The sequence below is a fragment of the Pleurodeles waltl genome, chromosome 5 (assembly GCF_031143425.1).
Source record: "Pleurodeles waltl isolate 20211129_DDA chromosome 5, aPleWal1.hap1.20221129, whole genome shotgun sequence".
Classification (NCBI taxonomy): Eukaryota; Metazoa; Chordata; class Amphibia; order Caudata; family Salamandridae; genus Pleurodeles; species Pleurodeles waltl.
The window spans coordinates 595,914,703-595,942,608 of NC_090444.1; positions in this window are offsets into that span (position 1 = coordinate 595,914,703).

The window sequence follows — 27,906 nt, forward strand, 5'->3', positions numbered from 1 at the left end:
ACCGAACAACCACTTGCTTGAGTTACTGTGGAAGTCACAATCTGCTTACAGTACACACAAGTGCCTTCTTGACACTGTAGTCCGAGTGTAAACTGGACCATCAGTTTTTATATTGCGGCCCTCCTGGGGGGTGATCTGCATGTGCCCCCTTCCACCTGGTGCCTTAGCGAGGGTGTATTGGGACTCTGGAGCGAGGTGTAGGACTAGGGAAATGGACTGGCCCCTGGGTGGAATCACTGCTGAGTTCTGGGCTGCCATTTGGGTTGCCCATCCTCCTTGCCTCTGTGGGTCCCCCTGAGGGTTTGAAGAGGCCCAAAGAACATTGGACGACTGAAGGGTCTCTCCAGACAACCAACAACAAACTCCATTTTGTCTCCGAAGGGATTCTCATAGCTAGCCTCAGGGTCAGTTGCAACAGCCAACACTGAGACATCCTTGGAGAAGGTTGCAGTTGATAATGAAATGAAAACCTTGCAGCCCACAATGAAAAGCAGCCTGACCTCCTTCGAATTCCTTGGTGCCAGAATGCATGCAATTACTTGGAAGCTTGAAAAAGCATGATGGAAGGCTACAGGAAGCTGAACAATGCATCTCCTTCATTGAAGACACACTGGTGGCGAGAAGTGAATTCCTCCTCATCATAGGAAAGATCCTCAAGGTAAAAGCTGCCACAAATGAAGACCTGGAGGCATGCTCACAGTGCAATACCATCCAGATCCTAGGAGTCCAGAATCCGCAAACAAGGGCAGACTGGAAGACTATGTCCAAAAAATGCTGAAGACACTCTGGATCAGACTCCTTTTCCCACATGCTGATAAATGAGAGGGCTTATAACTCCGTAACTGGCTGACTCCTGCTGGGAACACCCACCAGGCCCATCTTTGCTTGACTCATAAACTACAGGAAATGAGACACCACCGTCCGCCTGGCCAGAGAAAAATTCACCCTGAATTTAGATGGCAATGAATTGTCATTTCTTATGGACTTTCCTGTCACATTGCAGGAAGCAGTTCCTACCAAACAATCAGAAACTTCAATGAGCTAACATCCTCCATGCCATGCTCTGCCTGGTGCAGCTAAGAATCTTCATGCAGGGAAAACAACACATCTTCAGCTCTGCATATCAGGCATCTGACTGCCTGCACAAACTGCATGACGAGGGGGTCAGGTGGACATTTGGATGCCTCTGGGAGATCTCACTCTCCTTTGGCAGACCTGTATTGCACACTCTGGATGAATCACCATGATAGTACTGGCCAAGAACACTCATCACTTTTCCTTCTCCCTGCCCATCCTATTGCAACGGTCATGTAATAGCCCCACAATACTTTACTGCATATTCAGAAGTACCCTGACCTTTGGATTTAGTGCAGGACTGTGCCTCCCATAAGTTGGTTGGAAGACACAACAACTCTATATCTGACACCCTTGACTTCATTGAGGGGGACTGCCACAAGCTCACTGGTCACACCCCAAGGGCTACCCACGGTTTGATTTGATTGCTTTACCGTTAAAATGATGACCATATAGATTTCCTTGTTAGAACTGCATATTTATGGCAAAATAGTGTGTACAGCAGGGGACAGGCCAAACTTGACTCCAAGTGTGCAGAAACTAACATTAACCGTTACACACACCCTAGCTGTTGACATGGCTGGAGCCTCTGGCACTCATCCACACACATCTCTCACGTCTATCTAGGAATGTACGGGGTTTGAACAATCCTTGCACATGCAGGCAAAGACTTCCTTATTTATATTGACACCGAGTCAGCATATCTCTTCTACAGGAAACTCAGTCTTACCTCATCCTCCATCTCCTCCTTAGTGTCAAAATGGGACTTGTATAGCCTGTTCTCACCATACTCATCCTACCCCAGAGGAGTACTGGTATTGATTAATTAATGAGGAGGACCACTCGTACCTTGGAGGATACTGTTAGATGACCAGGCCCTACATGTTATTGTGTGGGGTAGATTTGATACATACTCAATCACCAATGTGAACTGCTATGGACCAAACACTTAAAATCCTCAATTCTTTTCCCGACTCTGGGGGAAAATTATTCCCTCAAACAAATCCTCTTTGCTCTGGAATGGAGACTTTATTTGCATCTTTAACGAAAATGTAGACAGGTCCCATGCCCCACATAGTTTCCGTTGTGTCTGCCCTCAACACTTGCAGGCCACTATACAAGATCAGGACCTCATAGATATGTGGAGGGCTTGCCGCTCTCTTGACAGGGAAGAAACATACCACTTTGGAGTCCCTGGGGTTTGGCAGAGTTAGGATTACTGGTTGGTGTCCAGAGGTGTGGTAATTTGGATATAGAGGGTAGATCACCTGGTGCGTACCCTTTCTGATAACGCTCTTGCTTTATGACTGGCACTCCCAGGTAGGGCCCCTGGGAGTTTCAGCTGGCACCGTCCCCCTGGTACACGTCTGGACCAATTGATTGCACAGGAGCTCAAGCTTGAAAATCCAGACTTCTTTGAACACAATGAAGGGTCGGTGGACTTGATGGGCACAGTGTGGATGTCCTTTAACGTCACTATCATGGTACTATGTACAGCAAACGAAGGAGCATGTTATGCACACTCCAGAATCACCTTAATTGGATAGAGGGGAAATGGACCACAGGCCAGGATTCTGACATTTTGAACTAGATTAGAATGAAAATGATGGAATATAATGAAGTGGCGTCCGGAGAGTGCCTCTTTGTCAGTAAATATGGAGTAGCAAGAACCTATGGAGAAGGGGAAGGTCTGGAAAAACTGCTAAAGATGTACTCGACATTGAGGATGCACAGTTTGACAGCACACATGTTACCGGTATTTACTTCCTTTTTCTGATCCTTATTATTCACACGATGAGTCTGTGCGTGTCAATGTGAAAACCTATCTCGATAACATGGCCTTGGGATGGATGAGCAATGCCAATTGAGCATTTCTAGAACAACCATTCACTACAGATGAAACCCTTGAAGTTATAAGCCAGCTGCGTTCCAATACGGTACCGGTGAATTTAATAAACTCACGCCTCTTTGCAGTCTTTGAAAAGGCTCGTCAGAAAGGACAACTCCAGACATCCTTGCAGGAAGCCCTAATCACGGCGTTGCTGTAGACTGAGAAACCTCGTAGGTAATATGATTTCTGCAGACCTCTCTCCTTAGCAAATTGTGATGTTAAAGTACTGGCCAAAATGCTATCAAACCGGGTGTCCCTCCTTTTAACCAAGTTAGTATGCCTGGATCAAACAGGCTTCATTCCTGGATGCTCCTCCTCCCATAACTTGTAGACATTGTTTGCTGTCATGCAAGACATGGATCCTAATTTGGTGACAGTCTTCTTGGAAACCACCAAGGTATTGACTCCCTCAAATGGGATTACTTTCAGGCTATCTTTGATAGGATGGGCTTCAGTAAAGTGTTCCTCTCCTGGATGCAACTGCTGTACACACACCCCTTGGCTAGAGTGTGTATCAATGGGACAGTGTCTGAGCCCTTTGAAATTTTGACAGGCATCAGACAAGGGTGCCTTCTGTTGCGCATTCTGTTTACCATGGGCATGGAGCCTCTGGCTGCTTAGTTACAGCAACAGCACAGGGACGATACCCTTTGATACTCGAGTCGGCATCTTTTAATATCTCTGTATGCAAACGATATAGCTTTCTACTTATGAGACCCAAACTCGAGCGTAAACACATTTTGACAGAATTTCTTAGATTTGTGTGCCTTTAGGGAGTTTATATCAATTAGGCAAAATCCTAGCTTTTCCCACTCAGACCTATTGTGTAGCTATTTTAGCCATGTTTTGAGCACGTTGTTTTAGTTAGCTAGGCCTGCAGCTGTGCACATTAACCCGTTTACATTTTATTCAGCATTGCTTTATTTTTCTAACAATAGCTTCATTTGCGGTGCTGTTTTATTTCTCCATATCTTATTGTTGTTTTGCCTAGGAAAGCATTGTGTTCTTAGTAGGACATATAGTTCACTTTGTGCTTTCTCCAAGCTTACAGTCAGATAGGTTTGCCGACAAACTTGGTATGCTGTGTCTCCAGCATTCACAGAAAAACACACACTCATACGTGGGGACTATTTCTTAGAATGTCAGCTGTTTTATTATAAAACACCCCTTAGTCCCAAACACGTTATAGGGGGATTCCAGCTAGATGACCACAACTGTATGCTGATCGCTGCAAACTTCGCTACAGCTACCTGCTTAAGACAGCCGAGCCCTGAACCAGATGGGGACGGTGCCTTTTTAGACCTCAGGCCTTTTTTTCAGGTATGAGGAGTGATGTTCTTCCAGGGGGGAGCCCGAAGGGCAGATTGGGCTTAGTATTCTATGCTCATACTTAGCGTAGTTGAGGGGCTATAGATCCACTCCTCTGTTTAGACAGCATGGTAGGACTGTTCTTGTGTTTTACATATTTAGTCACATACCTGCTCCTATTGTTTTCTATCATTCTTGTGATTGCTATGAACCTGCTTTTATCTAAGATGCAGATATTTTAATAAATGCTTATTTAAATATATTCTGCCTCTGTTGTCTTTGGCTCAGTGAGATCTTGGTAACTGAGAGAAGGGGATACGATCTGATGTACCATGATTCCCTGGGGAGTTTATTTTAGCATGAGCTTGGTTGCCACAATCATCTCGGTCAGAGATGGGGCGCTGCTAGTTAGCCGGAAACCCTGGATTAGGTGGACAGGTGTCACCTGGTGTGAAACTATACTCAGTACCCACAACCCAGGCAATCCTACTGCCCAAACCCAGTAGCCTCATTACCCTAATGAGATTCTATGCGACATGGCACCACCGTTTGGTCAGGCACGAAAAATCAGATCCTCCTAATTATCTCTGTCTCACTGAAGGCTAAAGACACCTCAATACTGTATACAGAGATGTCCGTGGTATTGAGGATTTCCTCCTCAGCTAGGTAGGTGGGACCTATCCTGAGCTGTAGGTTGTTCAAGCTTGAGCCATAAAAGAATTGATCCCCAGTTGGTATACATATCTCTGAACTCATAACACAGTAATATGGCGAACCCTCAACGGATAGCAATAGCAGTTAATTCGAGAGGCCCCCTTCCTGTGCATTTATTGGCAAATCGCTTAACGGCCCAGGGAGGTCCAGCTACATTTGTTTTTGAATCTCATGCAGCCTATAGAACTGAAACATTTTATTCTTGAGTCACCTTTCCAGCAGTAGATGGGAACACAAATACATTTAATAATTATACACCGGTAAATCCCCCTGCTCAATACAGAGCATATGCATCATTAGAGATAACTTTATCTAATCAAGACCATAATAATTGGCTTGATGGCACCCAACCACACACAATTTTACCTGTTAGGTTAGGTCCATTGAGCAATCAGGCCCGACCTGGCCTTTACTGGCCACATACACACCACATCCTGAAGTAGCAGCAATGGCAATAGCTGAGGTCCGCCGCCTATATACAGAAGTCACAACGACATATAGATAGTTAATACAATTTGTTATGCAAATGTTAAACACAAACCCAGCACAAGCTGCTCCAGTGCAAGCACATGCAGCAGCACCAGGTATAAATCCTGCAAATGTACATTCAATCATGGTAAAGTACCCACCAAACGGGAGGAAATTCTGTTTTGGTTAGCTCAAAAAATAAATGCACCGGAAGCAGTCCTTCCCCATATGGGACCTCAGGATAAAAACTGTATTTTTACAATATGCTTGCCTTTCGCCACGGTCCCCACAGTTAAAAACTGTGGGGTACACTATTAACGGCACTCTACACAACCGCACATGGTACACCAACGCTTGACAATCTTCTGGAGGTGTTGAAACAAATTCAAGATGAATACGGGGCATCCCCTGACCTAGATTTGGGGATGCAATTATTAGGTAATTTTGCCACTGTATCTACAATCATATTAAGTAACGTTAAAGGGGAAGAAGTTGCACTGACAGTGCGCATGTGGCACCGTAACGTTCCAGCACAGGATCAAGGACATGTGCTGCCAAAATTTATCGCTGAAACATACTCCAGTATAGGTCGAGATAGTTTGGGAGCCAGACCGACTAAGCCACAAGTATAAGGTACATCCAATAAGGATACTGCCAAACAAACTCCTGAGGGTTCTAAAAAAACGCTGGGATAAAAAAAAAACAATAAACACCTAGAAAAGAAAGGGGAGAATCTCTGAATTCGGAGACCCCACAAAATAGATACAACCTTAGAAATAGGGATAATATAAAAACGTCTGACAGATATCAATATACTGATACACGCCAATCTTGTTCCTTTCAGGACTCACCGGAAAAACGTAGTGAGAGAGGTGGGCAGTCAGATCAGTGGACCGAGTACGTGAATCCAAGAAAGGACTCACAACACTTGTCAGAAGTTTCTGTTAAAAAAGAAGAGAAACTTCCACAACAGAAACCACAATTTAAAAGAAAAAAGTGGCAGCAGTTGTAATACGACATGCCACTCAAGAAGATGGCTTTACTAAAGAACAAGAAGTGGGCGTTAGCACTGCTAGACAGTGAAGCAGAAGTCACAATAGTTCACCAGGATCTTCTAGATCATCTGGAGGTGAAAGCAACTGATGACTATCTACAAATAGAGATTGTGGGTATGAGTATCTCCGCACCAGACAGAGTGTATAAAGTAACTATTCAGTTAGAGGGGGACATCGAACGCAAAATAGATGCCATCTTTTGGGATTGTGTTTTCTCTATTTATGATATTCTGCTGGCCGAAAAAGATTGGCCACCGGTATTTGTCCGAGATCTCCCATATGGAGAGGAAATTATTGAAAAATCCTTCTCGTCCCTTGTTCCAAAAGAGCTTGTTGAAAAATACGACATTGATTGGGCAGTGGTGCAGACACCTGCACTGTATCGCAATCATGTAGGGTGGGACAAAGATTGTCCCTACTATATAATACCAATAAATCAACACCTCAGCCCCAACCTCAATATCCAATAAAATGCGAGGCAAAACCCCCAGTGAGGGAAATCCTCACACAATTAGAGTACCAGGGTTTCATTGAACCCTTAGACTCATCAATGAGCAGTCCAATATTTCAGGTGGCTAAACCTGACCATTCATATAGAATAGTCTTAGACTATAGGCACTTAAATAGTCACACAAAAACATATGCTATACAAAACCCACATAGTACAGCACTAATGAACAACATTGTGTGAAGAAAACACTGGATATATCCAAAAGGTTTTTCTGCCAAAACATAGCGCCTGAAAGTAGGCACTTGACAAGTTTCAGCGATTTAGGCTCTCAGAAAAACTTTTGCCTACTACCACAAGGCTACAAGAACAGTCCTGGACTGTTCTCAGCCTGTGTGACATCAATATTACATGACTGGACTGTTCTCAGCTCTTGTGACATCAATATTATATGACATAGACCCTGAGGCATTGTCCTATGGGGATGATATTTACCTCACGGATAATGACCTCATACAACATTTAAGACGGGTAGCCCACATTGTTGTAGGATTCAACGAAATCGGCTACAAATTTAACTTCAAAAAAACAAAAATAGCCTTTCTCAGTGTCCTGTTTCTGGGATACGAGTTTTTGCATGAAGGCAAGAGCCTGGCGCCCCACTTTTTAGAAAAATGCACACACCTACAACCATCAAATACAATAAAAAAGCTCCAGTCAGTGTTGGGCTTTCTGAATTTTGGCAGAACTTATATTACAGACCATGCACAACGCATTAGGCATTTATATGACGTAATACGTCCTGACTTTACCAGCAAACAATGGACAGTTGAACACACATGCATTCTCAAAGCACTACAAAACTATATGCTTGAATCAAAACATCTACATACAAGGGACAATAAAAAAAATTTGGTCATTAGACTAATTGCTGGTGCCATTGGTTCCACCTATGTGACTTTCAATGAGGGTTAGAGTTAGTAAAAGCAGTGCATGAGGGAGTTGCATCTGCACATGCTGGTGTGGGTGCTACAATTTTAATATTACAATCACGCTATGGGTGTCCAGGTCTTTACAAACAGGCCAAGCAGTATGTCCTTTGTTGTGACATCTGCCAACAAATAAAAGGCTCCAGCGGTAAGTGCTCACCACAGACACCCCTTTTAATTTCCAATAAATCTTTACAATGTGTGTACTTGGACCACTGTGGTTCCCTGACATCAGACAGTGCACACAATACATTTTAGTTGCTGTGCTCCAGATTTCTATGGGTCTGGCCTCAATGCTCGGCTGACGCTCAAACTGTTATTAAAGATTTGCAAGTCTTTGTCGATACATAAGCTGTTGCGGCTTTCCATTTGGTCCGGGGTCCTGCTTTTGCCTCAAGGGCTGACAGGGATGCCATGGCACCTTTAGGGGTCCAAATGCAGTACTCATCTCCATTTCATCCTAAGGGAAATAGTGGCGTGGAGCGACGAAACAGCGATCTAAAGCAATCGTTAACAGCTTCGAGTATTAGGCACCGGTTGTTGTTGGCTTACACACCTATATGGAGTTCAGAGAGCACCTAATAATCTGCCTAGAAGGTCCCTGGGAGGGTGTACTTCATACGAGTGCCTGTTCAGAACTTGAATGTATGTTCCAGATCTTGATGGTCCTGGCATGGAGGCGGCAGATACACCTTTTGACATAAATTAACATGTCACTGTCTTGTAGGAGTTACAAAAATTCCGTGATGACAACGCATCTGCCAGTGCTGCCTCCTCTGGAATTAGGAATGTACCAGTAACATCTACCGACTGGATTCCCAAGCTAGGGGATCTAGTATGTGAAAAGATTGCTGTGAAAACAGGAGTTCGGTCCTTCTTATTTTGCACAGTTCCCAGTCCTGGGAATACACAATACCAGAACTGTTATTCTGCCACCGCTGCCTGGTTCTAAAGAAAATCGCTTTGTCTCCATTGACAATGTCAAGCTACACCATGTGGCTGATCCTGCACAGCAGACCTAAGGGGCTCCAAGGTAGTGCCCGAATCCCTCCCACTACCAACGAGGATCTTCCCCTACAAGTCATCTTCAATAATATTGATAACTCTCCGAGCTTGGGGAGGGTGGAAAATTAGCTTTCATTGGTTCCACTGACGACTACTACTTCATTGAGTTCTGCTGATATAGAGCAGCCTTCTACAAATTCAACACAAACGGATGTTGTAACATACTACACACCACAGAGGGAATCCTTAGCAGTTTCTCCTCCTCTGAATATACCTCCAGCACTTGTTTGTACAGATGATGGTAACTTCGTCGATGCTGACGACTTTTCTTTTGATCCATCCGCCTCAACGGTGACTGAACTGTCAAGAGCACATAAGCTAATACATTGGCTAAAAATTAACTATCTCACTCATCCTTAGAACTATCTATGGTTATCGCTGACTGTGGTTGCCTTTCTTCTTTGGACTGTGTTTGTCATTGTTTTCTTTCTTCTTATACATGGTAATTTCCTTCCTGACCACTCTACAGTTGAACTGATGGATGAAGTCTTAAAACCACATTTTTCTTCACATAAAATACGCAGAGACTTGTCTCTAGTAAAAATTACAGCAGTACCAATCCCGATGGGATTGTATGGGATAAAGTCTTATTCAACATATATGGTCCTACAGAGATCATTCAAATTCCTTATGTGTTCAAACTTTCATTGACTGATGGAATAACACCCGAAGTGATTTCTGATGATTGAAATGTAAAAACAGTTGATACTATGATGTCTAATCTACAGTATTATACAGTTTTTGAAAATGATGATGTGTACCAATTTAAAGGAAATTATGGAGGTATGTTCTGTTATAATCATTATGGATATTAATTCATTCATAGAGCTAGTGCTCCAAAAACTGTTTTTAAATATGCACAATCAGAACACTGCCAGACTCTGCCAAAAGGCAGATCAAATACGTATACTGAAAAGTTTGCATATTTGTCTGGACACAATGTCAAGAATGCTGAGTCATATTATTTCAAACTGCCAGTGATGGAAGATTTGCATGTATTATTGACTGATACAAAATTGATATATTCTGACTCCTTTGTTTCCCGATTATCATAGAACATTGGGTTAATTCAATTGATTTGAAAAGTGTGTGGGGGAAAAAGAAATTAGCAAATTAGAGGTACAGAAGCTTTATTTATAGCTTGCACGATTCCTGTTCAGATGATATTCTTAAATGACACAGTACAACAAACAAGTTGTTTAGGCTTAGCAAACATTAAAGAACTGAATGCGCCCAGTATTCCCGTCCCTGAAAAATTCAACAAATGGCAGAAGTATATAAATGCATCAGAAGACCAGCTTAATGAATGGGTACAAAATGGAACATATAACACGTCATTATCACATTATGGTGGGTGGGTATTGTGGCCTGTAGACACCAATGGGTGCCATACGTGTTTTGTAAACTCCTTGAGGGGTTTTAGAATTAATAGGCCGGACCCTCGCTACATATCATTAGAGCACTCTGGTATTGTAACAACATACAGTGTAGGGAAACTATGCCAGCAATGGATGAAGGTCTCCTCACTAGATGCTGTTAAAGAACATCCTGGTCTCCTGTCCAATAACACAGATTTACAGGATTTCCTGTTAGAGCCCAAACGACAGAGCAGAAAACGCTTCATATATGAAACATACAATGAAATTTGGAAACTTTCCCAAGAAGTGGCTGCCTGGTTAAGGCAAATAGATCAGGAAAACTTACAGAAAGCATTAGCCGTCGTAGATAATGGAATTAACACCTTGTAAAACTGCATTTACACCCTAAATAACATTGTGTCCCCTGCAATAGATATAGTTCAGAGTGATGTGCTGTTTCTGCAACATGTATAAAGTCAGCTACGATCAATTATGCAGTTAGGTTGGACACTACAAACACTGAAGGCAGGTCACGTCCCCTGGCAACATGTGAGCGCAAGGGAGATCTTTTCAACATTTAATTTAACACGACAGCAACAAATGATGGCTAAGAAGGAAGCAACATCTATCATGTTTAGAATAGAGAAATTAGAAAAGTTGCCTTTTACTGTGGCTGAGGTACCCTCTGCAGAATGGTTATTAATCTGCCTTTTTCAACACTTCAATACTCATCCTGCTTGAAACACATTCCTGTAGGCAGATATGAAAGGCTGGGAGATAACTACATACAGGAGGTGTGGGAGCCCTTTTCATATAAATGTTTCAATGGCATGAAAGAGATCTTTCTTAGCGGCAGCGAATGCGAGACTTCTGTGAGCCATTTGATGGTTTGTAGATAGCTGTCCTTGTACGGGGAATGTAAAGCCTCCACAGCTAATTTAGCCTGTTATCTGAAGGGAGTCCTGGTAGCCATTATTAGACCTGCATTCCAGGTGCTCTCCAATGGCAGCTATGTGCTCCTTAACAGTGGGAGCTGTTGTGGAATGCAAGCTGGAATACCTTATGTTGTTTCCGTCTCCAAAATTGTTACATGTTGCGGGAATGTATGCACAATTCAAAGGAGTAACAGACATCTGGCCCCGTATTGCTACTTCAGATGTTCATTTTGACGAGCTGAGCAGACTAAAGGCCTTATTGTTCCAAAAACATGTGGCGCTTACATCAGCCCGCAAGACCTATGGACTTAAAGTTGCGAGGTCATCAGCGGAGAGTCAGTCCCTTTTAAATACTAACATTCCGAGACACTTTGGGATGAATATTCAATGCGTCTAGTACTAGTGGAGTCGCCCACTTTCCTAGGGCTATTGGTTCTGGTTTTGTTAACACCTTCTCCTCTATATTTGGTTGAATACCTTCAGCCATACCTTCACTTTTTTTTAGTGTTTTCAGGGAATTCATGATTACTTTGGCTTTAATTGGTGGCATTCTGCTGCTGCTACATTTTCTGCGCAATGGCTGTCACTTCACAGCAAGGAGGACTGAAAGAGCTACCTCGAGCGCAACTGTGTCGTGAACGCAGGATGCAGTATTTCGGAGCACCTCTCAACAGCTGGAGTGTGACTGGTCTTTGTCATTCCAACCAGTTTTGGATTGTGTGCAGCCCTTGTTTCTGGTGTCTTTTTGAATGTCCACTGGATGTCTGTCTTTTTACATAGCGTTTACTTTCATTGGATGCTGATCTGTTGATGTTCTCGATGAGTGCTCATCGTCAGACATGTGCGTTGAGGGTGTGCTGGTCACGGGAAGCAGTGTATGAGTTGCTCTTTGTGGATTCAGCAACTCTTAACTTTACAGTGGGCATGACACGGAATGCTGGTACCTCGGCTGTAACTCAGGCTCTGAAATATGAGTGATCTGTGGTCTTCCCTGGACATGACTTGGATATTTTGTCACCTGCCGAAGTTGACCGTCTCCTTGCTTCCATTGTCCTGAATATGATTGGCGATGTCTAAAATGATTTTTATTTTTGAAATTAGGTTTCACATGCCACTTGTGGTTTTTGAAATTGTCCTTTCCTATGGCTTGTGTTTCCTGAACTTGTCATAATTAACATCTTAGTTGCTTAGGTTTAGGGTTTATGTATTTTCGCATTAGCTTTGAACCACCTTTGACCGGCAAGTGGAGGGTGTTGTGTAGCTATTTTAGCCATGATCTGAGCACGTTGTTTTAGTGAGCTAGGCCTGCAGCTGTGCACCTTAACCTGTTTACATTTTATTCAGCATTGCTTTATTTTTGTAGCGATAGCTTCATTTGCGGTGCTGTTTTATTTCTCTCTATCTTATTTTTCTGTCGCCTAGGAAAGCATTGTGTTCTTAGTAGGACATATTCACTTTGTGCTTTCTCCAATGCTACAATCATATAGGGTTGCTGACAAACATGGTATGCTGTGTATCCAGCATTCACAGAAAAACACACTCACACGTGGGGGACCATTTCTTAAAATGTCATCTGTTTTGTTATAAAACATCCCTCAGTCCCAAACACGTTAGAGGGAGATTCCAGCCAGATGACCACGACTTTATGCTGATCGCTACAAGCTTCGCTACAGCTACCCGCTTAGACGGCCGAGCCCTGAACCAGATGGGGACATTGCCTCTTTGACCTCAGGCCTTTTCTTCAGGTATGCAGGATGATTTTCTTCCAGGGGGGAAACCCAAAGGGCATATTGAGCTTATTTTGCTGTGCTCATACTTAGCATAGGTGAGGGGCTCCCCTGTTTAGACAGCATGGTAGGACTGTGCTTGTGTTTTACATTTTTTGTCACATGCCTGCTCCTATTGTTTTCTATCATTCTCGTTATTGCTATGCACCTGCTTTTATCTAAGATGCGGATATTTTAATAAATGCTTATTTAAATATGTTCTGCCTCTGTTGTCTTTGCCTGAGTGAGATCTTGGTTGCTGAGAGAACGGGATATGATCTGATGTACCACAATTCCTTGGGGAGTCTATTTTACCATGAGCTCGGTTGCCACAATCATCTCGGTCAGAGATGGGGCGCTGCTAGTTAGCCAGAAACCCCGGATTAGGCCAATATATGTCACCTTGTGTAGAATTGTACTCAGTACCCACAACCCAGGCGATCCTACCGCCCAAATCCAGTAGCCTCATTACCCTAATAAGAACCTACGCGACACACCAAACACACTTTACCCCAGATTTCCCCCTGCTGTGGAGAACCAATGAACTTAAATATCTAGGAACATAGATACAGCACGACAAAGGTGAGGTGGTCAGTGCTAATTAAGATGTCATGCTCTGCAATATCCCCTATCAGATTACACATTGGCTCTCATTCCCAGTGTCCCTGGCAGGGCACATGGCATTAATGAGGATGGTCTTGCTTTGAAGTTGTTACACCTCTTTTTGAACCTCCCAGTCCCACTCATGTCTGCCTTCTTTGCCACATAATAACCTCATTTCATTCGATTAGCATGGACAGGAAGGCAACCCCATATCAAATGTGAAACACTTGCACTGCTTTTTCAATCAGGGGCTTTGAAGCCCCTGACATGGAGCTTAATTATCTATGTGCCCAGGCGCATTGTGCTGTATGCTGGTATAACTCAATACCCTATGTTTCTTGCAGGAAAGCACCCTTTTTGACATGGTTAGCCCCCACTTTGTGCCTGGTTTCTGATGTGACTTTGACTGTCAGTGCACTGGGTGCCTGCTAAACAGGTCCCCAGTGACAGAACGCTTTCTTTAAAACTGCACAGTTGTTTTGCACAATTGGTAAATTCTTTAGGTACCACTGTGTAAGTCCCTAGTTAGTGGTACACCGGGTACCTAGGGCCTGGGGTACTAAGGAAGGTCTCTGAGGGCTGCAGCTCCAATTGTGCCACCCCAGGGACCCTTCACTTAGCCTACACAGTGCTGCCAGTGCAGACTGAGTGTGTTGATGCAGGCTAAATTGAAAACAGGACCTGTCACACACCCTTTGTGCCAGGTCCCCTATCACTGCATATGACAGTGTGCAAGTCAACCCTAAAGCTGGGTGCATCCAGGCACATGGAAGGGCATATATTCATGAACAAATATGCCTCTGCTGTGTCTCTGTCGATTATGAGACATAGTAAGTGTCCAGGGAAGCCAATTTAAATACATGTGCTGGATACTGGTCATTACAAGTTCCCCAGCTACACAATGGCTTCTTTGAATCCTGGGATGTTTGGTATAAAACATCTCAGAATAATAATCTCTCACTGACCCCAGTGATGGATTTATTAATAAATACACACAGAGGGCACTTTAGAGGTGACCCCTGAAAACCTACCTAGCTACTGGTGTGTTGACTGACTGGTACAAACCAGTGCAGTTACCCTAGGCGGAGTTCTGGCCCCTTAGGTGAGGGTCACCACTCTCGGAGCCCAGAACAAAAGCATGCTCTGGGCAGAGGTGATAACACCTTGTGCAGAGTAGGATGGACATTTCAGGGTGGGGCGCTCCAATGCAACCAAGGTCTCTCCAGATGGCGGAGCTGACCAACCCTCCTGTCCTGACCCCACTTTTGGTGGCAGCACAAGTGGGAAAATTAGTTAAATTAGGAGGAGTGCCCACTTCATGCCTATCACACCCCTAAGATGGACAAGCTGGTAAGAGAACACTACTTTTCAAATCCCTCCATCTTGCTTGGAAGTAATTAGGCCACTAGGGATATGCCCAAATCCCAGCGAAAGTGGTCATAAGAAGGGTGTAGTCACTCTAAAGGTGGTCAGCCCATTAGCTACCGCCTGGCACTCCCTGTACCGGCCCCAAATTGAGTATTTAGGAAGGACCCCTGAACCCTAGAGCTCAGATCCTGACTCCCTATGAAGAAGAAGAAGGACAAAGAAGAAGAGGAAGAAAAAGCAGTGGCCCAGAACCAGCCTTTTAGGTCTGCCTCCTAGCCTCACCGGGCGCTGCGCAAAAAGAATTGTCCTACAGCTTCAAGAAACCCAGGATGCCTGTCTGCCTTTTAAAAAGACTCAGACCCCCATAAGGAGCGGATCTGCTCAACAAAAGTATCCAACAAGGACTCTGCAGCCTGGAAACCCAACACCTGACAAGACCTCTGAACCTGACAACCTTAACCTGGTGAGAATCCCACAAATGGTACCAACAGGGCTCCCCAGCTGTCCTGAGCCCAAGTCCACCGACTGTCAGCCTTCCTGGACTCATTCAAGTCACCTGCAGCTCCTGCACACAGGCCCCCTCTCCCAGAGTCTGGTGGTGAGAGAAAACCTGACACCTACAGCAACTACTGCACCTGTGACCCCTGACCCCAGCTGAGGTGGGTCATCAGTGTCAAACATGTCCCTGTCCACTCCGAGTTCACCCCTGCTGAGCTCCCCCATGACGCCTGCAGCCTCAACTCACAGAACCCCCTGACCGCAAGTGCTTCCAGACAAGAAAACATGACACCAAAAGACACCCCTATATCCGTCGCCACTGGGCACAGGAGAAGAGAACCAAAGGTGCACCTACATCCCCAAGCACTCCAACTCTAAAACCTACCTGTTTGTTTTCCCCGACTGGTTTCCAAGCCAGAGCCTGCAGCCTGTTTGTCACGGGGTCAAATCCCTAAGGAAACTTGGGCACTCGTCGCCTTATTGCACCTCTGCATCCAGCCACGCCAGTGTTGCCCGTTGTGACCTGTTGGCGTGGTTCTGATCAGTGCCCAATACTTACCTCAATTCCCTGCGATCGACTTTGTAAGTCGTTGTTAACCCTGTGTTTGCTGGACATTGTTTTTCCTCTATAGGATAACATCGAGAGAACTCTGAAAATTGCACAAATAGACAAAGGGGGTCATTATGAGTCAACCTGCTGGCGGTGATGACAGCCACATTATGAGTGTGGCAGGTTGGCCTCTGCCAACCCACCCCATCTCCACTAATATCACCATGGCGGTCGGAACCGCCAGGCCAAAGATGATCATCTCCAATCCGGCGGTCCACAGAAGACCACCGTCGGTATTAGGAGCTGGCTTCCCACCATGGTTTCCGTGGCAGTAGCACCACCACGAAAACCATGGTGGAAAGGCTACCGGTGATAGGGAATTAATTCCCTGTCACCTGTAGATGCCCCCCTACCAGCAAGCACTAACCCCCCTCCCTATCCACCACCTCCCACCCCCTTCAGTCACAGTGCCCCCTCCCTCGTACCCCCACCCTCCAACGGTCACAGCACCCCACCACCCCCTACAGTCACAGTGCCCCACCCCCACTACAGTCACAGTGCCCCACCCCCACTACAGTCACAGTGCCCCCTCCCTGCCTACAGGCACACAGAGACCCACATGCACTATGCATACACCCATTGACCTACACTTGCAAACACGCATCCACTCACACACATCCATACATGCATTCACCTACATATTCTAACACGCATTCAGGCATGCATACTCACAGACATCCAAACACCAATACTCACACGCATACACACTTACTTGCATACACGCACTCACTTCAACATTCATACACGCATACAACCACACATACACACATTCATACACAAAGGCAGACCCCACACATTCACACACTCACACACACGCACACTAAGCCGGCCACCCTCCCACCCCACTTTCCTGTGGGACGATCACCTTACCTGTTCCAGGGAGAAGGCCGTCCGGCAGAGAACGGGAAGAGGTGCTTCCACTGCCAGCAGTGCCCCGCCAGCAGGACACCGCCAGGCCATATTATTGGTCATAATATGGCTAGTGGAGTCCTTCTGGTGGGGCAGGTGGTGGAACCACCAGAGCGCCACCACCTGCCAGCATGACTACTTCCAGATTTCCACTCAAAGTGTGGTGGAAATCCGGCAGTACCCGTAATATGGCAGGCGGAAGACCGACAGCACTGGCAGTCTTATGGCGCCCGTGGCTTTGGTAGTCTTGGTAAAAGGGCCAAAGGGCCTATTTTTGAGACTGCAAAGTATTTGTGCTTAAAAGTTCACTTACCTGATTACGTATTTCATGGGTTTGAAGCATTTATAAAAAAATAATTATTTTTCTAAATTCTTTTAGGATTTATTCTTTGAGTGTGTGTCTCATTTATTACCTCTGTGAGTATGCTTAGCACTACCCTCTGATAAACCTGACTGCTCACCCACACTACCACAAATAGAGCATTAGTCCTTTCGACTTTTGCCTCTGCAATACCAATTGAGGACCCACTGGAATCTGCACAGTGTACTTCCTTTTTATGCACTATATAGAGAGCGCCAGCTTCCTACATTGGTTGAACAGCTGTGGGGCTGTGACTTTGCATTTGCTGATGCCACTTGGTTAATAAGTGACTAGTGACTACACAAGTAAATCCAATAATTGCCTTTAGTTAAATTGAACTAGGTATTTTTCTAAATTCTTAAAAGTACTTTTAGGGCCCTGGTTAGGTCCCTGTAGCTCAACAAAATCTTACTTTAGTTAGGACACAAAAAACCTATGTTAGAGAAAAAAAAAACTATCTCAAAAAGGTCCCCACTTTAGTAAAATAATGAGTACCTCAGAGGACAGGGTTGTGCAGCTAGACATCAGCCCTTACCTTAAGTTGTCTCACAAACAATTGAGAACCCTCTGTAAAGGTACAAAATAAAAACAGGCTCAAATCCTACCACTGCAAGGATGGAATAGCTACTGGCAAAGCATGAGCAGGTATGTGTCACAGTGCCCTTTCCTCTGGATCTGCACACTACTGAACAAAAGGCCCACCTCCTGGCGTCACCAACTCAGAAAGCTATTATAGCACACAGTTATGATGAAGCCAGGCGGGGGGAAGGGAATTAGGGTAGGGAACTGCAGGGAGAGAGATCTGAAAAGAAAAGGTTAGAACAAATATGCAAATACTCATTCATAACAGTATAACTCACCAATAGACTCTTGAATAAAGGCGTCTCTGTGATATAAGATTGAGACCCTTTGTGAATTGGGCGTAGCCTCTTCTTTACTCATGTGGACTGAAGCGATTTGATTGCTGTGCCAAGGGCGCTTTGCTCATGTGGACTGAAGCGCTTTGATTGCCGTGCCAAGGGCGCTTTGCTCATGTGAACTGAAGCGCTTTGATTGCCGTGCCCAGGGCGCTTTACTCATGTGGACTGAAGCGCTTTGATTGCCGTGAAAAGGGCGCTTTACAAGTGTGGCCTGAAGCGCTTTGCTCGTTGTGCTAAGGGGCACTTTACTTTTGGAAGTAACAACTCCCTTCAAGATTGGGCTCATCAAGACCTTTGCGCTACGAGCACGACCTACTCGTATCTGAATTCACCATGGAAACAAGGATACTCCGATTTACTGTCAATCTACCATGCAGGAAATCTGCTCTTCTTCAGAGGAACTCCCACAAGGTCTGACTGCATCAAAGTCTTCAAAACAGTGAGCAATGTGCTTGGGTGTGGCTGGGCTTTATAGGCCTGCCATACCCCAAGATGGCCGCTGCCTCTAGACACCTGGGAATTGTAGTCCATTCCTAAAATAACACTGATAAGTGCATCTTGTCCACCAATGTCCTGACCCTGCAGCTACATGAGCTTTACCACAGGCAGGCGACGCTGATGACCACTTTTAGAACAAGAGGGGATGACAAGTGGTACACATGAAGCGCCGCAAATACGCGCAGTGGAGTTTCGGGCGGGACCTGGACCACGCACAGCTTTATTCCTGACAGTCTGTCCTGCAGATGAGGCTACTGACCATATACACAAGGCCAGTGCAAGTGAGGGAGAACTAGACCCTCCCCCACTTAAAAGTGTGGAACCTGTACCACAAGTGTCTATGACACATTCTCCTAGTGAGGAGGACTCAGGTTTCTCAAGGATCGGAGAGAGCCTCTCTGAAAAGGAGATGCTTTTAGAGAGATTAGCTAGGAGATTTGCCCAGGAAAACAGAATTTTAGCAATAGAAGAAGAGAGAAGAGAAATGGGTTTAGCACCCACGGTGGTGGGAGCACTTTTATAATTAGCGACAGAGTAGTGCACCGTGACCCTAAAACCCCCACTGGGATTGTCCCCAAATATGATGAAGGTAATGATATCACAAAATGGTTCACAGCCTATGAGAAGGCTTGTGTATCCATGAAACCTGCTAAACAGCATTAGAGCTTTAAGGAAAGTGCAGGGATAGACTCCTTACACTGAATGAGGAAGATGCAAGGCCCTAAAGCCTCATAAAGGCTAACCTGATTGAGAACTTTGGGCTTACTCCTGAGGAGTACAGGATGAAATTCAGGGAGACTCCAAAACCCAGAATCAGTCTTAGGTTGATTTTGGGCATTTCTTAGTGAAGACACTAGGTGGCTGGTTAGACGGTAACAATGTGCATGATTATGAAGGTCTTTACAATTCAGTAATGAAAGAGCATCTGTTGAGTAATTGTGTGCAGGAAAGCTACATCAGTGCTGGTAGACCTAGGGCCACTTTCTCTTCAAGAACTGGGGAAGAAGGCAGACCACTGGGTCAAAACAAGGGTGACCAAAACTTCCACTGGTGGTAGAGACCACAAAAGGAGGCCACAAAGTCCCCCTGTAGAGACCTTTGGACAACCACAGCAGTTTGAATATTGGTTTATTTACATAAGCCCTAGCCACACAAAGGAAATTAAGGTATACAAAAAAAACAAGTTCTCAGAAGTTCATCCCAAATGACGTCATGGGCCACTTTTTACAATAGGTCCACAGCCACGCTCTCCTAAGAAGTGCTGGTGTGTCATGGTCTGGTACTCTCTACGGTTGGAATTGCTCCAGTTACGCCTCAGCGAAATAAACAAAAATTCACTCCTTTAAGGGCTGTCCTTTAATTAGAGGTGTTCATCGCCACCAACACCTGGGTGAATATGTGCAGTATAGCAAGCATCTTGTGTGCAGAGGTGTCACTTCTCTTACTATCTGACCCCCTCTTAAACTGTCCCTGAACTTCCACCCTCTCACCATGTATACAGGAACCCCCAATGCACTACTTGCCTTGAGCCACGGCTCGATGAGGGAGCCACGGCGTCCTGGAGCTTCTTGCCATTAGTCTCCGGGCGGTCCCGTTGGGTTCCTGCTCTCTCCTCTGTCTCAGCTCCATCGCTCTGCTCTGGCTCCTGCTCCTGCTGGTCCTAGTGTGTGCCGGTATAGCCTGGGCAACCCATCTCTTCCTTTTTGTCTGTCTTGAACCAGTCCTCTGGTGATCTCTTCGTGGCCGCATCTTCCGTGGTCGAAGTGTGGTGAGTCATACCGCCCCTTTTCCCTGCTGAGTCCATCGTTGTGATTGGTTCTGGCACCACAGCCAATAAATCACATTTTGCCAGTTCAGGCTGGCTCTCTGTGGCAACCATGTTGGAGGGAGAACTGCTGTCCTTGTGACAACCCCAAGCGATAGAGGGTAACCAAAACAAGTATAAAAACAAGGAGTCTTCTAAAGGCCCCCAGAAACCTGCACAGGAGGGTGGGCTCTGAGACTGTTTCCAGCCCAAGGGTAGGTCCACGGGTAACAATTGGGCACCCAGAAAGGCTTGGTGGCATACCTGCAAAATGAATGGACGCCAAACTGGAGATCTTAACTGCCCTAACAAAATGAATGCCTCTAGTGCACCTGCAGTTAATGTAGTGATATGTCTCCAGATGGGATTCCAAGTAGGCCCTTATCATGCAAGTGAGCCTACCAAGGCAACTTTAGTCTCAGAGGGTAGGTGGATGTAGCTGCCCTGGCTGTCTGGCCCAGTAATCTGGAGGGATACATACAACAGCCTCATATAAATGGGATTCAAGTTGAAGCACTGAGAGACACAGTGTCAAGGCCCAGGATGAAAAAGTAGGGTTGGAGTCTGGAATAATGGCTCCACCTACCAAGAGGAAAGGCAAAAAGTCTGGGAAGGTAGCTTCCAATCAGACACCAGAATAGGACACCTCTCCTCAGGGAAAAGACCTGACAGCTCCAGAGGGAAATGATCCTCAGGAGCTTGGGCATTACATGGCAGAGCTCCTAGTACCAGGGAGACACTCTAGTGTGGCTCTGTGCCAGGGACAGAGGATCTGTCCTGCTCTTAAAGGGCTGAGGCAGCAAGCTGCTGATCAGGAAAAGGGAGATAAAGGTGGCTCTCACAGGACTTATTGGGAGAAGGGACTCCTGTACACTGAGGTCAAAGACCCCAAACCCGGTACCACGTTGAGAGTGGTAGCGTCTCAGCAGTATTGACAGCTTCTCTTCATGTTGGCCCATGATATCCCCGTAGCTGGGCATCTTGGCCAGGCAAAAACATGGAGTAGGTTGGTAAACTACTTCTACTGGCCAGGCATGTCCCAGAAGTTGAAGGAGTTTTGTAGCTCCTGTGCCACCTGTCAAGCCAGTGGCAAGACACGTGGCCACCCAAAGGCCCCCTTAATTCCACTTTTAGTGGTTGGGGCTCCCTTTGAAAGGGTAGGAATTTACATTGTTGGTCCCCTTGACCCTCCCATAGCATCAGGGAACAGGTTTATACTGGTTGTAGTAGACCATGCAGCCAGGCACCCTGAAGCAATTCCCCAGAGCAGTACTACTGCCGCCTCTGCAGTAGCTAGGGCCCTCATTCACCAGAGTGGACTTTCCAAAGAAGGTGATGTCAGACAGAGGTACTAACTTCATGTCGGGCTACCTAAAACAAATTTGGGCTAAGAGTGGTGTGACTCATAAGTTCACTACCTCTTATCACCCACAAACCAATGGCCTTGTTGAGAGATTCAAAAAGTCATTGAAAGGTTTGAATGGTGGACTCCCTGAAAAAGAGACGAGATGATGCCTGCTTTTGCATACAGAGAAGTGCCACAGTAGGGAGTAGGGTTTTCCCCCTTTGAGCTTCCATTTGGGCATCCTCTAAGAGGACTCCTTTGTCTTGTGAAGAAAGGATGGGAGAAACCTCTGAGGGAGCCTAAGCAAGACATTGTGGATTATGTGCTTGGCCTTCGGTCCAAGATGGCTGAGTACATGGTAAAAGGTTCCAAACATCCTGAGGCCAGCCAAGAGCTCCAGAAGCTCTGGCATGACCGAAAGCTGCACTGGTGGAATTCTAACCAGGGCAGAAGGTATGGGTTTTGCAACCTGTGGCTCCTAGGGCCCTCCAAGACAAGTGGTGTGGACACTACTCCATCCTAGAAAGAAAAGGGGAGGTTACCTATCTGGTAGACTTTGGCTCTTGCAGGAGCCCCGAAAGGGTTATCCATGTAAACCGCCTGAAACCCTGTTATAGCAGAGCTGAGATGACCATGCTTATGGTCACTGATGTGGGACAGGAAGCAGAGAGTGAACCTCTCCCTGATCTCCTCTCTAGCAATCCAAAAAGATGCTGGAATTGGGAGTCATTGAGCACTATGAAAGTCCCTGGAACAGCCCATTGCTTTTAGTCCCCAAGACTCATTCCCAGGGTGGAAAGAAAGAAAATAGGTTTTGTGTGGAGTATAGGGGTCACAATACTGTGACAAAACCCGATGCTCACCCCATTCCTAGGGCTGATGGGTTAATTGACAGGTTAGGGGCAGCCACACACCTCTGTACTATTGATCTCAAATCAGGTTATTGGCATATGGTTTTGACCCCTGGAGCAAAATAAAAAAATGCATTCTCCACTCCTGATGGGTGCTATCAGTTGACTGTTATGCCCTTTGGACTAAAGAATGCCCATGCCACCTTCCAAAAGTTGGTAAACAAAGTCCTGGCTGGGTTAGAAGACTTTAGTGCAACATATCTAGATGATATTTCTGCCTTTAGCTCTACCTGGTAGGATCATCTGAGCCACCTGGAGAAGGTCCTTGAGGTTCTGAAAAGGCAGGCCTCACTATCAAGGCAAGCAAGTGCCAGATAGGGTAGGGCCAGGTTGTATATTTGGGCCACCTTGTAGGTGACGGCTAAGTTCAACCACTGCAAGCCAAGATCCAGACAATTCTGGACTGGGTAGCTCCAAAACTTTGCGCAGTTTTGCGTCAAAAAGTATAGCACCAGCTTGTGCCATTCCAGGACGCCAGCCGGGCACCATATTAATGGAATGGCACTATCCGGGGCAAAGGGTGGTCTAGAGTAAAAAAAAATTAAGTTAGCCGGGAGGGGGGGCCCTATGGGAGAATGGTGTTCTGCACAAAAAATGATGTTAGGTTGGTTAGAGTAAAAAAAAGATGACTCTAACCAGCCTAGCGTCATTTCTTGACACAAACCATCCATACCACATGAATCATGTTTTACAAAAGACAGGAGTCATGCCCACCACCCCACTGGCCAGCCCAGGGGACAAGGGTCCCCTGGGCATGGTCATTGTACCCTGTGCTATGTAGGATGGCCCATTTCAGCACCCCCATTGGCATCTTAAAATTATTTTTAAATACTTACATCTACTTTCCTATACTTACCTGGGATGGGGTCCCCCATCCTGTGGTGTCCCTCTGGTGTGGGTGTTCCTGGGGATTGGGGAGGGCACCTGTGAGCTCTTTCCATGGTGTTTGACCATGAAAATGGGTCCACAGATCCCCTAACGCCTGCCCAGACCCAGGTGTGAAATGATGGTGCTAAGCAGGCTTAGTGCCATTATTTAGGCCCGCCTCCGTCCCGTACTCCATTTTTGCACGAGAGGATAAATAAGATGCCAGGGTCTTAGAGTCATTTTTTGGATGGGAAGGTCCATCTTACATTTCATTGATGCAAGGTGGTTTCACGCATCCCAAAAATGACTTTAACACCAATATTTTGGTGCTAGATTAGTCTAGCATCAAAATATAAATATGGATTTAAGTTTGCGCTGAATTAGCGTAAAAATAATTACGCTAGTTCAGCGCAGAGTATAAATCTGGGTCTATGTGTGTACTGTGGGGAAGATTGGCCCTGACAGATTGACAAAATTTGTATTACCATGTACAAACATTATGCTAATATGTTGTGTTTGTGCTATGGAAACTATAAAATTAAGATAATAAAAAAATAACAAAATGCTTCTATCCCCCAGGTTTTCATTTACACTCAGCCTTGAATGGGCTGACATCACCATGATGCCTTTCAAGTTAATAAAGTTCCTGGACTCTTCCCAGCTGTCCTTCTTGAGCTGATATCTGTTGCATACCTCACAATCAGATCTTACTGTGAAAAATCCTAAGCCATTGTTCCTGCTCTGAGAGCAGAGTTCACATTTTATTAAGTGGAAGCACTGGTAAGGCCATCTCCCAGCAGGCTAATGCTAACAAGCCTACTGAAGGCTCAGGCAGGGAGTATGTAACTTTTGAAGAGCTACTTGTCAGACATATTTTTTGAAAATCTGATTTCACAAAGAATTGAATTTTTAATAAATGTTAAAAGATAGTGTTTTAACCGCATCTGTAGCTTCTCCCAATCCACAGTTAGCATGCTTATAATTTTATTCTGAACCCAAGTTTTTTTCTCAGGACTGTTACAACCCTTCACTGAGAAAGTTGCTTTTGGGATTAGTTACTATATGTGTATGACAAAACACTAAATTCTTGTTTGTATCACCTTTAAATACTAGGCATCCTGTTTTGTGGGCTACAAGTCCTACTTATGGGTAACCTATTTAATGTATGAAAGGAGGGTTTTTCCTGTCAAAAGTGGTTATTTAGACAGGTTTGTCTGCAGGTTTGAAAGCTGCAGTAATCATACTACACAAGTAGGCCTGAAGTCGTTTTCTTTATCACTATAGTGGATGGTCAATAAGTGCTGCAGACCACAAAAGACATTTAACCTTCCATGCCATTGTTGTATTTTCCTGCACCATATACTGTGGACTTACTGTAAAGTTAAATACGTCAGTTGACGGTTAGCCAATTTTACCATGTTTTGGTAGAATGCATAATTAAAAAACCAGCAATACCAGTCAGAAAAATATGGAGGTGACCATGCAAAAAGAAGCACTTTCTCTCACTGCTGTAAATAGCCATGAACCTTTGTTCTTAAAATTTCACTGCATTGTCTCATTGAAATACGCCATTAATATTAAGGCATCTCTGAGTATCTTCTCTCACTAAGGTAAAATGTTTTGTTGCATCTGCAGTGTAATGTAAACCACCAGCAATTAAGGAAGTTTGGGAGCAGAACAGATAAGAGGAATTCTTAATCAGGTTAACCTGTTTCTTCAATTGTACTGAGAAATGCCAATGTGAACCATATTTAAATCCCTTGAAAACAGGAAAAAACAAACACATTTGTCAACATTATAAGCACCAAATATAAGTGTTGTGGCTAGGTTTGGCTAACACCAACTTTTAGTGTTGAACTTCAGGTAAGAAAACAGTGAATGCTGGAAGTGATAGTCTTGTTCTGCATCCAAAGAACCTATTAATTTAACACATCTGACAACTAGGTGTGGGCAAAGTTTAAATTACACCAGTATAATTTTTAGAATTTTGCATTACGTTTGGTACTCAAAGTTCCCGAACCACAACATTATGGTACACTGACTAATTAAGTGCCAAAAATTGTAAAGAAATTGTAAAAAACTTACTGTAAATGCGCCGTCATTCTCTATAAAAATTTCCTGCAAATACATGAGCACAGCAGAACGTGAGCAGACACGAGAACGCATTACACACCAAAATAAAGCACAAAATGACAGATTTGCATTTCACGTAAGTACACATATTTTTATGTAATTCTGCTAAAATTTCTCGAAATTACTGAATAGCAAATTATGCAGATTTTGAGCACTCCCTACGGTCAACAATAACTTGTAAAAGGACATGTCAGAACTACATTAACAGCCCCTGATTACAACTAGAGAGCCAATTTGCACCTAAAATGGAATTCCAAGTTGAGTAGCATTTGCCCATGCATGAACTGCACAGGTGCTATTTGCCAATATGTAAATTGCATAGCCCATGCAATGTGCCCACAAGCGTAAGGACGGAAACACCTGGCAAGAATATTGTCGGCAAATAGAGGAAAATGTCCATATGCACAAGCTGGAACGTGTTCCAAGTTGTGTTTAGCAATGTTTTGTACACTAGAATGCTTGTTTTTAGGTTGAGCATTTGAGACCTCTTGTATACTCTAGTGATCTTAAAGCCGTCCCCCTGCTGCTCATTTGTTTGTTTCAGTGTTCTTTAAAAATCCTTGCTTGCTAGTGGTTAGTCCTGCCTCTTTGTCCCTCCTTTTGTCTTTATTTCCTCCCATTGGAGTAGGAACCAAGTACTGCGTATTACGCCTTGCCTGTTCATCTGTTGTTCATTTCTTCCCTGCTGTAGTGACACTGTGGGTGTGTGTTCAGCTTCTGCCCGTATTTCATTGCATCTTGCTTTTCCCTTTGTGTAAGAGCACGCCACACAAGCATTCAGTTTCAGTAAACAGGGCTATACATTTTGTGGAACTTGGGCCCCTCTTCATTTTAGCACTTAATCTCCGGTTTTGCTTGTCTCCACACCACCTCGGTCAGTCACTCAGTCCCTCTCAGTTCAGTTGTTCTGAAGCACTGCTCCTTCCCACCCTGTGCCACCACAGACTGCCCCTTGTTCACTGTGACACTGTAAAGAGCCTGCCACAACTCGCTGGCCGAAAATATATGCCATAACTAAATATTTGTGTTGGTATCTGGAATTGGACAGTTGCCGCAGGTAATTGGAGATTGATCTACCTTCTTGCAGTGCAGTGTTTTGACATGCAATAAACTTGTTTTGGAAAGACAACTCTGTGTCATTACAGCATCCAGGTTAAAGTGTCGGCCTCGGATCAATATCCTGTGATTCTGTGCAAATCATTTCATCTCCAGTGAGTAAAAATAAATACATATGTTTTTCTCTAATGGAACTTGTTCTCATGTAAAGTGCTCCAGTACCTTTTAATCAAGTTTGTGCTATGTAAGACTGCAAAAAAAGGCAGCCCAATGTCATGTGTAACACCTTTAGCTAGCGCTGCCATTTAGAAAAGCGTCATTTGAATCCTGGGACGTGTAGTTTAGTTTTTACCACTACCATGAGAGCTTAAAAAGGTAAAGTAAGTGTGGTCAATAAAAGCCTAGGGTGACTGCTGATGGCACTGAAGCTCTCCACAGCTACAAACTGGCATAGAATGTGCTGCATCTCAGGACTGAAGAGAACCGACTCTATGATCCTATTATAACTTTGATGACTTGCAGCTGGCACCGCCTGCACTCTGGGAGTTGTAGTCCTTGGTTCAACTTATGCAGGGCAAGGAGGTGTAGATTTCTTTTAGAATCAGTTTTGCTGACTGAATCCCTGGAAGCACGGTCAAGCATGCATTATTTTCACTTTCATTACTACTGCAGGAAAATAGCTCCTTGCATGTGTTTCTGTTCCTCGATCTTGAGGCCTGTCAGTGAAGATGGAAGGTAAGAATACAGGGATTTTACAAGGCAGCGTTAATGTTCCGGCACTAGTAGTGAGTAGGTCACAGAATTGGTGAGCTATTTACCTTCCGGTGAGGCCAGGGTGGCCAGCAACGGTGAGCAGCAGAAGTGATGAGACTGTTTACTCGCTGATTCCTCAGGCAGCCACTGAATCGCTTGAAAACCCATAGCACAGACTACACATAGGCGCTGCAATGCC